Below are 15852 nucleotides of genomic sequence, written 5' to 3' on the forward strand. Positions count from 1 at the left end.
TTATATGCTTTATTATTTTCATTTTCTTTTTGGCAGTACTGAGGTTTGAACTCAGGGCCTGGAGCAGGCCCATTTAAGCCATGCCTCCAACCTGCTTTTCCATAGTAATTTGGTGATGGAGTCTAGTGAACTTTTCTGCCTTGGCTAGCCTTGAATTTCAGTCTTCCAGATATCAGCTTTCTAAGTAGCTAGGATTATAGGAGTGAATCATAGGTCTCTGGCTGAATTAAATACTTTAGGTACATTACATGATACATAATTAATATCTCAACAAAAGTAACATAGGTAACACAATATTGATGTAATGAGTATGATACAGACAATATATTACCTCTCAGAAGCAATTGGACATTAGCTCATTCTTCCAAGGCCAGATCCTCAAAATATTAAGTTCATACAGGTAAAGGAGATCTTCCACCTCCTGAAACTCTTAGCTCCAAACAATTTTCTAGGACAGAATATTGTTCTCTGGACTAGAAATAGCATTTTCCATCTCATTGACCTTTTTTAAATTTACTACAAACTCAGAGATTCCAAATGAAGACACATGGGGTGGGTGGTGGGTCTTGGCTGTGGTTGTGTGCAGAGCAACAGGGTGTTCCGTGAATGGGGATCATATCACAGGCTCTGCAGCTGTGCGTGGACACCTGGAGTCACACATTAGAGCCTTGACAGCTCACCAAAGAGTTAGAAATGTAAAGACTGGTACCACACAAAACCAATAAAAGACCACATACGGAAAGTGTATAAATGGCAAGATTTCTCCCACAGGTTATCAGTTCATGGTTTGTGGTCTAGAAGAGAGGGGCAGTAGATGGAAGTTTGCTGTTTTTCCTTTTCCTGGATGCATTTTTTAAAACTTTCTCAAGGGCATGTAGTCTTAAAAAAAATCATCTTTCTTTCACTTCTTTGTCACCTTTGAGGCTGGTTGTGCCTTGGGCCAAGAAGTTAGTTAAAATTTCCGTTTCAACCAGGAGAGCCTCCTGTCTGCAGCTCTGCTTTGGGCCTTCGTAACTGGCTGGTGTGACCCTGGCTTTGAGTGTACTGTGTCCTAGGGCGAAATAAACAGACACTGCAGCCGGCCAATGCTGGTGCAACCACTGTGTCTTCAGATAGCCAGGCTACATCAACTCCAGGCTCCCACTGGCCTCCCTCTGCTCCCAGCGGCAGCTCTCATTAGTGTTGAATTGATTTCTAGGGCTGCATCACCCGGTCAATGCCTTACCTCCAGTGAGATGTAAAAGGCTGCAGTCCCAGTGGGATGCTATGCTTACTGTAAACCCAATTCAGACTCCCCACCAAGTGTTTGGGCACACCTCTTCAGCACCTGGATGTACAGTCACCATTTCAGCAAGGTGAATTGTGGGAGTAGGAGGTGGATTAAGGATACCAAAGAAATGAATACCTTCTAGTACAGAGAAATAATAGAATACCCAATCCTATTGGGTACACAGCTCCTATTGGCAATGATAACTATTTATAAATTCACCTGTTTCCTAGAAATCAGACAGATTCGTTTCTCTGCCAGTAATAGGATGGTAAAGATGCAGCTTGAATATTCAGTCTTTATATGCTCAACTTCACCCAAGTATTTTAAAGCTGCCTTTGAGATTCATGAAATGTATTCTTTCACTCTCTAGCCAAGAGCTTATCTGGTAGATAAAGTAACCAGCTTGAAATCTAGGTAAGGACGGAGACAGAACTGGTCATGAGAAGGTGGGTGGTTTACTTCCTCCTTTCTTCTTCTTTCTTCACAGGGAGGTCAAAGTTAAGTCAGAAGTAACCTAATTGGAGAGGAAGGGATATGATCGTTTTAATGGCAAAGTACAATCCATCCAACTTTTGCAGTTCTTTGAATGGAGGTGGTGAAATACAACCCTCTCATCCTCTTTCCTCTACCACACCTCACCGCCCTCTCCTCTCTCATATCAGAGCACTCATTTTGTAAATGTATGTATATATGGAGAGAGAGAAAAAAGGGAAGGAGCAAGCACCCTGTATGGATTTGTTTCATTAAGTTAACCGGGATGGTGGTGTGCTACCTAGTTGAGAGAATGAGGCTCTATGTTTAATGGATTCAAACCATTGATCTGGTAAATGTTTTCAGTAAGACATGCCTACTCCCTCTAGTCTTTGAGAAACTGAAAAAAATATAAGATGGTTCAATTTCTTTTATTTCCATATATTTTTTATTGTAATTAATAGAAGGGTTACATTATATTCACCAGATAGAAGGTGCATTACTTCACAAACATTGATACCCTTTTCCATGTCATGGTCCCCATTTCTCTCCCCTCCGCCCCCTGCTCATCTTGATTTCCCCCCTTCCCTATCCAATCTCAAATAACCAATTAAGCATATATAAAATATATCAGATAACAAGGTGAAATATTGTAACAATATGAGATAACCAAGGGACGGCAAAAGAGACGAGAGATAAAGATTGTTCAATTTCTTTCCTTTTGATTTTACATTCTCCTCTTAACTATCTTACTCTTACCGTTATTCACTAGATGTCTGGGTTGTAAAATGGTGACTCCCTCAATATCTGAGTATTATTGTATATCACTATCGATTAATAATCTGGCTTTTTGATTTGTACTTTGATCTCTTACAAGTATGGCTACTCTAAATAAGGCAAACATTTGTAGATCAGCTGATTTATCACTTTCAGACTATACAAAACTTAGAACCAGAAATTGAGTTCTGGTATTCCCCCCTTCTTATTTGATTCTGTTCTCCTTCCCCACCAAATGCCATAATTCTAAAAGGCACAGGTAGATAGCTTCCTATAAATGCAATCACTAAAACTGTGTGAATAAGCAGATTTTAGCAAGAAGACGACATAGGTAAAGCTAGCATTTGGTGTGATGTGGATAGTTTCTTGCATGCAGTTGAAGATGCATGGGAGAACGTCTTTGTCCTAATGAGGATGTGAAGTGTGGTAACTTATCAGGAAACAGGGAGATAAGGGGATATGTATGGGCATATGGGTGAGACACAGGACTTAAAATCTGTCTAGCTCTTTAGCTGTTCTTCCCTTGGATGTCTTCTGAGGATAATTCAAAACAAATGAGTTAGTCTTAATGCTGACTTCTCTTTTAAAGTTTAATCAAAAAGTTTAGGGAATCACAACAAAGCAATTAGAGAACTAGGATTCCCTTTGCCCAGTCTAATGAGGAAAAAGAATAGGAAAGAGGAAGAAATTTCTCATGGGAGTGGCTTTTAATCTACTTGTACTTACTATTCTAGGATTTTGGACCCAAAAAGAAAACTGAGTTCTCAGTGTCCTTGGTCTTGAGTGGCACGTGCAGGTACAGGGCTGTGCTGAGATAGAAAATGCCTGTCTAGTATCTATGTTTAGAGGAGAAGGTGAGGAAAAAGTTCCCGTGAGAGGTCAATAGTGTAAACCATGTGGGGTAAATATTTGCCTGGTAACTGAAAGGGAATGGTGCCTTCCCAGTACATGGATCACTCCAGAGAATGGCTTATAGGCAGAATTTGGACTTGAAATGAGGATGTTATTGTTCTATAATATAAAATATATATTTGATCTTTGTCTCCAGTTCCTGACATAGCCCTGTGCTTTCCTGACCCTTAACACTTGAAAGGAGCATCTTTTTAAAAAATTTCTAAGTCGTTGCTTTCAACCATATGTGAGCTTATTTGATAAGACGGCTCTTGGCAGGGCCCAAGAAGAGGGGACTGGTTGCCAGAGGAATCAACCTCTGCTTCCAGGGTTGGAATTTGCAGCCTGACCCTCCATCTCTGGGGGACGGAAAGGGACTAGAGAATGAGTTAATCCCTGGTGGTCCTGCTTGTGCAGGGCAACTGCCATCATAATTGAAGTGGTGAGCTTGCTGGTATTTCTAGGTAGGTAGATACATGGGGCATTAGGAGGGGCGCCTTCCCCAAACCCTATGCATGTCTTATCTTGATCTGTTCTGCATTTCATCCTTCATAATCAATTGTTAAGAGTAGGCATACTGTTTTCCTGAGTTCTAGGAACTGTTTTTTTTAGCAAATTACTAAATCTGAAGGAAGGGTCACAGGGACTTTGTTTATAATCGGTTACTCAGACATACCTGGAGGCAACCTGACTTCCAGCTTGCATCTGGGAGTAGGGAGTCTGACATGACTGTGCCTTGAACATGTGGGATCCAGAACTAATTCCAGGAAGACAATGTTAAGACTGAATTGCTTTGTAAGATGCCTGCTGGTATTTGGAAAATTGGTGAGAAGGAAACAGCTCCATGTTGGTGTGGGTAGTTTTGGGAAGTAGGAACAGGCGGCATACGTGATGAGTAGGACTGTTCGAGGCTGAGAAACAATGGTGGGAGTGCTGGATTTAGAGGTGCTACGGCATGGGGTTCTAAAGCAGGAACCTCAAGCCTATTCCCAAGAGGAAGCCCTCCCAGAGTGAGCCAGTGTGCAATGAACGTAACAGGCTGAGAAGACACACTTTAAGCAAGACATGCAGAAACAACTGCAGGAAGATGGTCCTGGAAGCAAGAATGAAGAATGCAATCTAAGGAATAGTAGCGGTATGAAATATGCTGTGTTTTACATTTTTGCACTGTAATTCTCTTAGAGATGAAGTTTTAATGTCCATAAGAACTTATTATTCACAATTTTTGAAGAATGACAGGTAAAACGATCTTTTCTGTTGTTAGGAGTGACAACAGAGCCCAATTATGCAGAGTTTCTTTTAATAATGGAGCAGAATGTGCATACTTTACAAAGGCAAAGCCAGCAGCCACCATCACCTGTCACCCTTTCTGCGTTACAGAAGTGGAAATTTATCCAGTCCTGTATCTTTCCATATGGTCATTCAACATTTACTGAGCTCCTATTATGTACTAGTACTGGTAAGTGCTGAGTAAAATGCTGAATGTGATATAGGCCTTAGTCTCCCAAAGCTTACAATTAATTAAAAAGACAGGTAAGCAGGAAATTACCATACAGCATGAGAAATTCAAGTGGAACTTAAGAGTCGTTCTTTTCAGACTCACACCCCTGCCCTTCATCAGTGGAAAGGATTTCTTGGCCTCTCGTTCCTCCCACCAAAGTACTCTTATATACATCACTAACAATGAGACATGGTGTGATCCAGAACTTGACCCCAGTACGCCAATGTCCCTGGCTTCTCCTGAGCCTGAGGAAGTGAGAGGGAGGGAACTTTCCCTTCCTTCTCTGATAGCATAAGACCCAGCAGTGAGCTGATCTATCAAGAGGAAGTGCTGTCTTGAAGTTTATGGTGAATATAGGAGGAATTAAAATCTGGATGAGGCTTTCCTCTCTTCGACCTAGGAAAGACCACTGAGAATGAGACCTTCCCACAGAAGTGTCTTTTGTATGGCTCCTGCTGTTCATCTTGCTCTTATGGCATCTCTGTAGCCAACCTTGTTGTTTTAGCTCTGGAAGAATTTAGGGTCGTGTTAGTGTGGAAATTTTACAAAGATAAGTCTTTCTATGGCTTTTCTAGCTCTTGCACTGGAAACTTCATGGATTCACTAATGTGATAAAATGCATGAGTGTTCCCTCTCATGTGATTCATTTGGTTAGTTAGACTTGACCTCTATGAATTCATCATTTGCCTCTCTCTCTCTCTCTCTCTCTCTCTCTCTCTCTCTCTCTCTCTCTCTCTCTCTCTCTCTCTCTCTCTCTCTCTCTCTCTCTCTCTCTCTCTCTCTCTCTTTCTATTTGGGTAATTGATCTTGTTTACTAATTTGTTGGGGACTGACTGTGGGGTCAGTGACCTTGGACCCGCACAATTGAGTACACAAGGAAGTAAGCTCTTATCATGATTTTGGGCTGTGTCAATAGCTTCTCATTTAACCTGTTTGGGACTTGATAGCTTCTCATTCAACCTATTTCAGACTTGATACTGTTTGTACGAATGTAGCCCCTGGCAGTTCCCTAGTTTTAAAGATGTGTATTTAAGATTGAGAACTGGAAATAAACTGGGCTACGGTCTTGGGCGACAGGCTTCTTAAGCTGTGGCTCCTGATTTGGGCTGTAGCCCTCCTGAACCCCATCTGTTTGTCTCTCTTCTAATTTTTCCTAGTCCTTGCCCCCTATTTCAGGAACCCCAATCTGCGAACCCTGGTTTGCTGCCGGTTGGCCCCGGCACTAATTGATTTGCATTTTGGTATATTCTCTTAAATATATTTCCAAATTTTTCTATTGACATTTTGTCATGATGATGCTGATAGTGTTTGTTTTTATTTTGAAGAATTTCTTTTTTCTTTCTTTCTTGCTTTCTTTCTATTTGTGGCTCAAAGGGCTTGAACTCAGCCTGAGCATTGTCCCTGAGCTCTTCATCTCAAGGCTACCACCCTACCCTGTAGACAAGCACCACTTCCTATTTTCTAAGGTTAATTGGAGATAAGAGTCTCAGGTCCTTTTGTGCCCAAGCTAGCTTTGAACCTTGATTCTCAGATCTCAGCCTTCTGAGTAGCTAAGATTACAGGTGTGAGCCACCACGCCCGACTTAAAGAATTTTTTATGAATTCCTAGTTATTCTTTTATAATAGCTATTCTTCTTTAATAGGCTATTATTTTATAATAGATCTATTCCTAGATATAATTTTGCCTCAAATTTTGACAAAATACAAATGAGAATAATTTCAGGTCATTGAATTATCTGTAGTTCCTCTGGGGTCACTTATTGGTGTTTGTTTACTGTGGTCTTTTCTCAATCATGTCTGAGGTGAAAACTTCTCACCATGGGAAAGGTTACACCCCTAATGGTTTGGTCTGTGAATGAATTGGCTAACTATTTCTGTAGTCTCTTCACAAAGCTAGTGTTAAATCCTGATTACTGCTTACTTGGCTTCCTCTCCTCTATCACATTAAGAAGCAGCATGTGTTGCTGGCGTCCACTGTCTTTCCCTAATAAGAAAAACAGGTTGCCACTTGGGTCTATGGAGACATTTTGGATGCATTGTATTTAAATGTTTTCATTGAAAATTTATAGCTATCACCTTCTACTCTAATGTAATGAATAATTAGAAGCAATTACAAGGAAATTTAGCAAATTACTAAGCCATGTAGGAGTAAAAATTAGTGTTTATGGTGTTCTTCCTTTGCTGTCTGGCAATCCAGATGATATATGATGTGCATGCAGACATCATGCACAAATACCTTTCTATGCACCTAGCAGCTTTCCAGTAAGATCGTAAAAATCAATGCATAGCACTCGAGTCTTATGACGTTAAAGGGTCTGCTGTATAAATATTGGATGATGTTTGGAGGGGAGGGATGAGTTTGAGCTATGGAAACTTAACCACAGAAGATTTCATGCTAGTTAGTATGTTAATGATAACTTTTTTTCTCTTTTAAAACAGCATTTTTTCTATTTTAAAATATAGATCTTTTAATTAAAGAAAGTAGGAGAGAATGGCAGATAAAAGAAATAAACAAAAATGCAATCTAGACTCTTCATGCGGAAAATGCTTTTATTTGTTTTGATAGGTTGACTGTATTTATTCTCTAGGCATGCTTATGTGACTTATTTGCCATAGTTCATCACACTGCTAAAAATTACCATTTTGATTTTAGACAAATAGCATCATGTAAATGTATTTCAGTGTTACTGTGACCAAATCATATAGACAACTCATAATTGCTTTATATTCTCTGTGATTCTAATTTTAGCTTGTTTCTATGCTTCACTTCAAATAATACTCTAGTGAACTTTATGGCACACATCACATTTTTCTATATTTTAAAATTATGCTTCGAAGGAGAAGAATTTTGAGGTGAAAGGAAATAAACATTTCAAGGTCCTCTATCCACACAGTACAAATGCTCCCCAAAGAACATACTTGTTTGTTAACCTGCAGCATTGAGAATACCTGTTTCATTGCAGTAGCGCTGGGATTACTTGGTATTATTAAAGCTTTTGCTAGATTATGAGACAAATCTTATTTCTTTAGTTCTCAGTGAGTTTGAACTTGAGATCAGTCAGGTTCAGGATCAGTCAGGTGAATGGAATTCAGATGCTATACCTTATTTCACTGCCTGCTTTGCAGAAGGTCTTGGCTGAGCTTTGTGATTCCATCTTGACAGCTTCACTGGAGAACTGGGTTACAGAAAAAAGCTGGTCTGATTTGTGACACCATCACAGGTAGGACGAACCAGAAATCCTACCACAGTGTTTGCTGGTGGAAAAGGCAGAAGAAGGACAAAATATGGCCTTATCTCATTTTGACATTCCAGTTTAAATAACACTGAGAACCCTGCTGCTATGGAGTCTCAGACTTCCACGAAGACAGAATGGATGTTAGGTGCAAATTCTCCCATGTCCAACTCAACATCATTGGCATATTTGCATTGTTAACCTGTTGTATTGCCTCTTAAATGAATGGTCCATTTTTAATCCTTCCTTGGATAACTTATAAAAAAGAAGGTCCTAGCTAAGAATGATATGATTTCACAGTAATTTTCTGAGAACACTTAAATAGAATCCTGGAGACTATTTCTAAGAAATATGTCACCATTTCAAAGAAGTGGATAGCCTTTTCCTTAGTAAAACTGAAGGTTGGAAGAAAGTGAGAAAGGGCAGATGACTCCAGTGACACACATTCCATAGAGGGTTCCAAACATCTGAATTGAGTGTCTTTGTGTATTTAACTTTTTAAGCACTGAAAGGATGTAACTTTTGCTGTCAAGTACAGAAGCATATAATAGTTACAACATTATGCTCCTTTTTTGACAATAACTAGATCTTATTTTCTTCCTTAACTTCTTAAGCAACTGGTCCATTGAAACCAGGAGTTCTTAAGTCAGTCATCTATCAAAGCACCTTCATTGCGTTTGACTCACCAGGGCTGCTGTGTCTTATCAGGGACCACTGTTTACATGCATGATGCTCTAAGGAGCTGCACTCCACTGCAATGGCCTTGAAATTTCCTCAACTCACTAGAGGACTGGCTCTACTGAATACTTTTTATAAACAATTGACTATCTAAGGCTCTATATCTAATTGACTCTAAAAGGCTGATAGGGAACTAGTTCTTAGAAAACTTTTTTGATTGATTGTGGAGCTTGAACTCTGGGCTTGGGAACTGTCCCTGAGCTCTTCAGCTCAAGGCTACCGCCCTACCCCTTGAGCCATAGCGCCTGTCCCAGTTTTCTAGTGATCCTCAGATCTCAGCCTCTTGAGTAGCTAGAATTACAGGTGTGAGCCACTGTGCCTGGCTCTTAGAAAACTTCTTTATATCAACTTTATCAAAATGCTTATTTTCCTCTTTGGTCTTCAATTTTGTTTTTACTGTAAAGATGATGTACAAAGGGGTAACAGTTGCATAACTCAGGTAATGAATATATTTCTTTTTGACTAGTGTCACCCCTCCCCTCATTTTCTCCAGTTTTCTTCCTCCTGTCCCCCTCCCCCACAGGTCGCATAGTTGATTTTCAACAGTGTCTAATGAGTATCTGTTGAATTAGTTCACCCTTTGTCTTACCATTTCTATGCTTCCCCTTCTCCTCCCCAAATCAGAGAAATATACATACAAGACAAAAGGTACAGAAAAAAACAGCAGCAAAAGGTGAAAAACGAAAAAGAAAAAGAACCCTAAAAGTAAAACTAAAATCTCTTGTTTCTGTTTTGCCGAGTTAGAAAACTTTGAATGTTCTTTTCAAGATCACCTAGGTTCACCAACCTTTCTTTTCAAAAATTCCATTTCTATCTATGCCTTGTTTGAAATTACTATACAAGATCAAATGGAGTTTGCCTATGGATACTAAGGTTTTTACTTTGAGAGCTGTTTGGAAGACTGACTGAAAAGTAGCGAGTTCATTTAAGAAAATGAACTAGAACATTGATGATTACCTTTCAATGTCCCTCTTCAAATCCTTTGATTTAGGAGTTAACTTATTACTATTACTTTTTTGTCATGGGGGTTGAACTCAGGGCCTGTCTGCTGTCCCTGGGCTTTTATGTTCAAGGCTATTATTCTATCACTTTGAGCCACAGCTTCACTTCTGATTTTTAGGTGATTGATTACAGACCTTCCTGTCAGGGCTGGCTTTGAACACAGTCCTCAGATCTCAGCCTTTTGACTAGCCATGATTATAGGCATGAGCCACCATTACCATGACTTTACTGAGGTTTGAATTCAGGGACTACACTTGTTTAGGTGACATTCCACCACTTGAACCATTCCTCTGGCTCAGCTTTTGAGTTGGAGTCTACTGAGGTTTTCTTCTCAGATTAGCTTTGAACTTTTATCCTCAGGATCTCCAGAGTAAGCTTAGCAGCACTTCGCTAGTTCATGACTTCTATAGATTTTTAAATGTAAAATTGAAGTATATTGCCTTTTATCCAGAGAAAGGATTCTGAGTTGCTTTTTCCCATCCACTCCTAAGAATGGGGGCTACTTGTCCTTCTGATGCAGCAAGAATCTACATTGCCCTTATTTCATGATAGCTGGAGACAATTCCAGAGAAATTATCTCATTAAGAGTCTGCTGAGAGAGCATCGGATGACCCCATGTGAGTGGACGAATGCAAAGCCGTTTCTGAGAGAGCCCAATTTCTTCTGGGAAGGGACTTCAAATTTTGAAGGAAGAAGGACAGAAAGTTGCCAGTCTGATAACTTTCAACAACCACTGCTTCTGACTTCCCCATAGGCAAGCTTGAGAAATGAGATACAAGCAAACTCTCAAGTTTAGAGACAGGTGGTGAGGTGAAAGAGACAGAGAAGAGGCAGAAAAATAGAGAGGGAGTTAGGAAAATGTGTTTTTTTTTTCTTTAAATTTTTCAGTATGGAGGTTTTACAAATGCTAGGCAAGGGGTCTGCCTTCAGCTATGCCTCCTTATTTTAGCACTAAGCATAGTTTGGGAACAGCTATCTTCTATAGTTACTACAGATTCCAGATTTTCCTGAATAGTCAGATATTTCAATATTTGCTTTCATAATCACCATAAATGTTCTGCAAGTACAACTATTTCAACAAGTAATAACTGAATAAATGAAGTCATTAATGAATTTATTTGATGGTTCTGAGCATGAGTTCAAGGACATCAAAGGGAAATCTTGATGACATTGATTAGTCTCTTCTGGGCAACACAGAAACTAGCCTTTGGCACTGAAAATTCTCTTCTTAATTTTCCGAGAGAAAAGGAAAATTATAACTAAACAAATGAAGTTCTTCTTACAAATACACTAGCAACTTCACCAGCTAATGAATAACAAAGATAAATGGGCGCATTACCCTGTGGTGGGTTCTTTCTCACATTTTATTTTCAATTAATTTTTCCTTTTAGTAAGAAACATTTTATTTTATTCTACTGTCGGAGTAATGTATAGAGGGTTACAATTACATTCGTCAGGTAATAGGTGCATTACTTCTCACACATTGATGCCCCTTCTCATGTTTTTGTTCCCGTTTCCTACCCCCCTTCCCTTCCCTATTTCAAATAAACCAATAAACATATATATAATATACCAGGTAACAACGTCAGATACAGTAAACAAATGAGATTAACCATAAGGGGAAGAAAAGAGAAAAGAAACCAATCATGAAGATAAACCTGTAAGAGACAATTTTTTTTTTGCCGGTCCTGGGCTTGAGCTCAGGGCATGAGCAATATCCTTGAACTTTCTCAAGGCCTGAGCTCTACCTCTTGAGCCTCAGCACCACTTCCGGCTTTTTTCTATGTATGTGGTACTGAGGAATCGAACCGGTGTCTTTGTGCATGCTAGGCAAGCACTCTGCCACTAGGCCGAACTCCCGGGCCCGAGACAATTTTTAAAAATATATATAAGTTAACTTATATTTTCATGAGATGTTTCACATAAATAATTGTAGATAATCAGAGAAAGTCCTCAAGGGAAGAAGACAAGTTAGTAAAGACAGAGGTTTGGTAGCTGGCTGGCCTAGGAACTCAAAGTAACTAGTGCTACTTGCTAGATTTGCAATAAAATATTTAATCTCTCTCATGATGGTCCCTCACTTGAAAAATAGAAGAAATAGTGCCGGGAGTTTGGCCTAGTGGTTAAAGTGCTTGCCTAGCATGTGCGAAGACCCGGGTTCGATTCCTTGGTACCACATACATACAAAAAAGCTGGAAGTGGTGCTGAGGCTCAAGTGGTAGAGCTCTAGCCTGGAGAAAGTCCAAGAACAGTGATCAGGCCCTGAGCTCAAGCCCAGGACTGGCCAAAAAAAAAAAAATAGAAGAAATAAATATCTTATAAGTTTATTGTGGTGGAGATGAAATGAGCTGAAGTTTGTGAAGTGTTTGATCCAGGATTGGTATTTAGTCAATTGAAGTGATTCAAAGCAGGTACTGAATCATGACACCTGCCATAAAATAAGTGTTAATAATGAGGCAGTGTGGTAACATTGTCGTTGTTGTCGTCGGCGTTGTCATCATCATCATCATTATTGAGATAATGTGAGCATAGATTTTGAGAACCACGATTTCCCCCTTTCCCTCTTCTTTCCACTACATGACTAGCTATATTTGGGATGGCATGGGATCTTTTTAGCCTGAATCACTAAAGAGGGAAAAGTACAGCCCCCTGCTGGTGAATGATAAACACACATAAAATGAGTGAGAATTGGGATTTTGTTTCCCTTACCCATTGAGATGTGGGGCTTGTGTGTTAAAGCAGCCTGAGCAGCCCTCCTGACTCATGAAGGACAGACCCAGAGGCTTCTGCTACTAGCATATCTAGGACTGGAGAGATAGCTGATTAGAACCATGCTCAGGGCATGTAGTCACAGGGGCCAAGTACAGAGTGGGGGTGACAGGTATTCCAGCAGTGAACAGTAGTAAGTGTGGAAGCCTAACCAACATGAAAAAGGCAAATATTCACTTAGGATAGTACAGAATTTGCTGGCTCCATTCCAGGAAAGCCTTGGGAGAAGGTAAGAAGACCTGGTGACCTCCCATATATTTTTATGGCTCCTTGCTTCTTTTCCTGTCAAGAGGATCAAAATGCCCTACTAATCTCTATGGAGAGAGGACCATGGGTGACGGAGGGCTCTGAGGGCATTCCACCCATCCCATGGGATGCAAGGCCTTCATCCAGAATGGCCTGGGGTCGCTCTCAGGAGCTCTTCACCCCTTACTGACCTTCAGTGTCAGCAGAAGACCTCACAGGGATGCTGCAGTCCTGCGTCTGAGCTCCTGGACAGGTAGGCTTTCAGGAGATGTTTTTGCACCCCCACAAGAAGTCACTGCTCTACATTTTTTCTAACTGGGTATTCCCAGTGCTGTACCTGAAAAGGGACCTTTCACAAATAGCAAGGCATGACCTTTGTGAAAAAGCTTAATATACTCCCATCTCATTTTTCAGGTCACTGTGTTTTCTGTAAAGAAGACAAATGTAAGGTGTTCTCCAACAGAGGATGATGGCTCTCCTAGTTATCCTAGCTGTGCCAGTGGCTACTTTGGCGTCATAGGCATCTGCAGAGGGAAACTTTGGGCTGGAATATGGGACATTTCACATACATCCAAGTGTTTGGCAAATAAAAACAACTATACACTGAATTGCTCTTACCACCGTCAAGACTGGACAGGGCTTTATCATCCAAACAGCTTTTATCTGGATTCAGTGTTTGATAAGCTTGGTTCCACAGAACCCTAGTTTTAGAAACCTTAAATAGCGATCTTGGTCACTAAGAGGTCCCTAGATAAAAGCACTGTTGGGGGTTTACTCTATATAGTATTCTATATCCCCCCGCTTTCGCATCGGAACTTAGTAGTAGCACATTAAATACACTGGCTGGTTCTCAAATAAAACGAGTCTCTGACTCAAATCAATTTAGTTACTTTGGCTTTTCACTCCACTTTTCTTAAAAAAAACTTATTTGAATTTGACTACGAGCTGTGTTTAGTGTGGCAAAATGAAGAACCCGGAAAACAATGAGTCTTGACACAGTAGGAATGGCTAGCATACTTTATTCCTCTGAGTTGGAGAAGTACCACTTTGGCCCCATCCATAAAAGTTTATTAGGTTAGGACCATACTTGTTCACGCAAGATTCTTGTCTGAATATCTTCAAGAAGTTCACAGGTTTCAACTTGGGGACCTCCAAAATAAGCAAAGATGTACATGGATTTATGAGGCTCATTGGACAATAGTTGTTGCTCATTAAACTTGCAATTTGTTTTATGTGTTTTCTTCTCAAATTATTTTTAGTAAGAATTGGCTAAAGATCAGTTGGGAATACACCTCGTCTCTGTTACATCTATAATTTTTTGTTCTAATGTGTCCATGATAGAACAGTGGTCCCTTCAAAGGTCCACCAAAAGGTGTCCACATCTTTCTCTCAGGAGCAATCTGTCACATGACACAAGGGACTTTGAGAATGCTGTGGAACTGAGGAATTAGTAGCCAAAAAGGAAGATTAGATTGGATTCAGGTGAGTCCTGATACGAGGAAGACAAGAGACAAACATAGCCAAAGGACAAGTGAGGAAAGTAGAAGTTGAATGAAGTGATTGGCTTTGAAAATGGAGAAGGGCCCTTGAGACAGGCATGCAGGCATGCTTGCTTACACAAAGAAATAGATCACCTCTTAGATCCTCCAGGAGCAATTCAATCCTGACTGTAACTTGATAATAACCTTGCAAGACTCATTTGGGGTTTCTGACATTCATATCTCTTTGACAATTAATTTGTGTTATTTTAAGCAAGTATATTGGTGATGGTTATAGCAGCAACAGAAGGTAAGATATGCCTTAATTCTATCTTATCTTAAACCTTCCCAGATCCATATAATCAGAGTTAGAGCATCTATCCAAAAAGAAATTGTTATGGTCTGGAAGTAGCCAAAATTTCTTCCTGTTCTATCTTCAGCCATTAGGTTTCTTATCAGAGAAGTTACCCCATATGGGGTAAGAGTTGCTAGCTATTGTCATGGCTGTTTCAAGGCATAGAAGGATATTTTAAAGGCATGGTCAGACTACCAGAAGCAAGACTAGATGGGCAGAATTAGGTGTATAAATCCTGAACAAGTATGTGTTCTACTCTCCTTGGTGGATTTGACATTGTATTTTGGGCCCCAGCTTGGTCCTGCAGAAGGAAAATACAGATTCTTATTAAGATTTTCCAGTGACAGGTATCTACATTGGAGTATGGAAAGCACTGGGATGGAAGAGACTACACACATATCTGTGGCCTAGAAAGGCCTCAGATCCAGTGGTGGGCAAAAAGATTGTGTGAGAGATAGAACCCACTGTGCTACAGGGAGATGCACACCATTGGATGTGCTCGTCTGCATGGTATTTACATACCAAGTACTTCCTAATATTATACTTCCTCCTTCTTTAAGCTCATTGAAAATACTCAGTTACAATGGCAACTCTACCAGATGTCTGGGACCAAAGCCTGGGACTTTCAGTTTTAAATCCAAGTTCGTCTTTTTTCACATTTCTAGTGGGATAGTAAAGTAAGTTATGTAGTCATTTTGAAAAACCATTGGACAGTTCCTTAGTAAGTTAAACACAGAGATAATGTATGATGACTCATTAACTCTACTAAGAATATATTCAAGCTGGGTGCAGTGGCTCATGCCTGTAATAGTAGCTACTCAGGAGGCTGAGATTTGAAGATCATGGTTCAAAGCCCATCCAGGCACAAAGGTCTATGAGATTCTTATCTCCATTTAACCACCAGAAAACCAGAAGTGGCATTGTGGCTCAAGTGGTAGAGTACAAGCCTTGAGCTGAAGAGCTCAGGGGCAATGCCCAGGCCCAGAGTTTAAGTCCCACTACCAACAATAACAACAATAAAAGAACATACTCAAAACTGGAAGTATTTTCCCATAAAAATATGAAAGGAAATGTTTATAGCACAGCTAATTAGCAGTGGCTAAAAAGTGGAAGGAGCACAA

This window comes from Megascapheus bottae, chromosome 3, assembly GCF_031878675.1.
Source record: "Megascapheus bottae isolate mThoBot1 chromosome 3, mThoBot2.hap1, whole genome shotgun sequence".
Taxonomy (NCBI): Eukaryota; Metazoa; Chordata; class Mammalia; order Rodentia; family Geomyidae; genus Megascapheus; species Megascapheus bottae.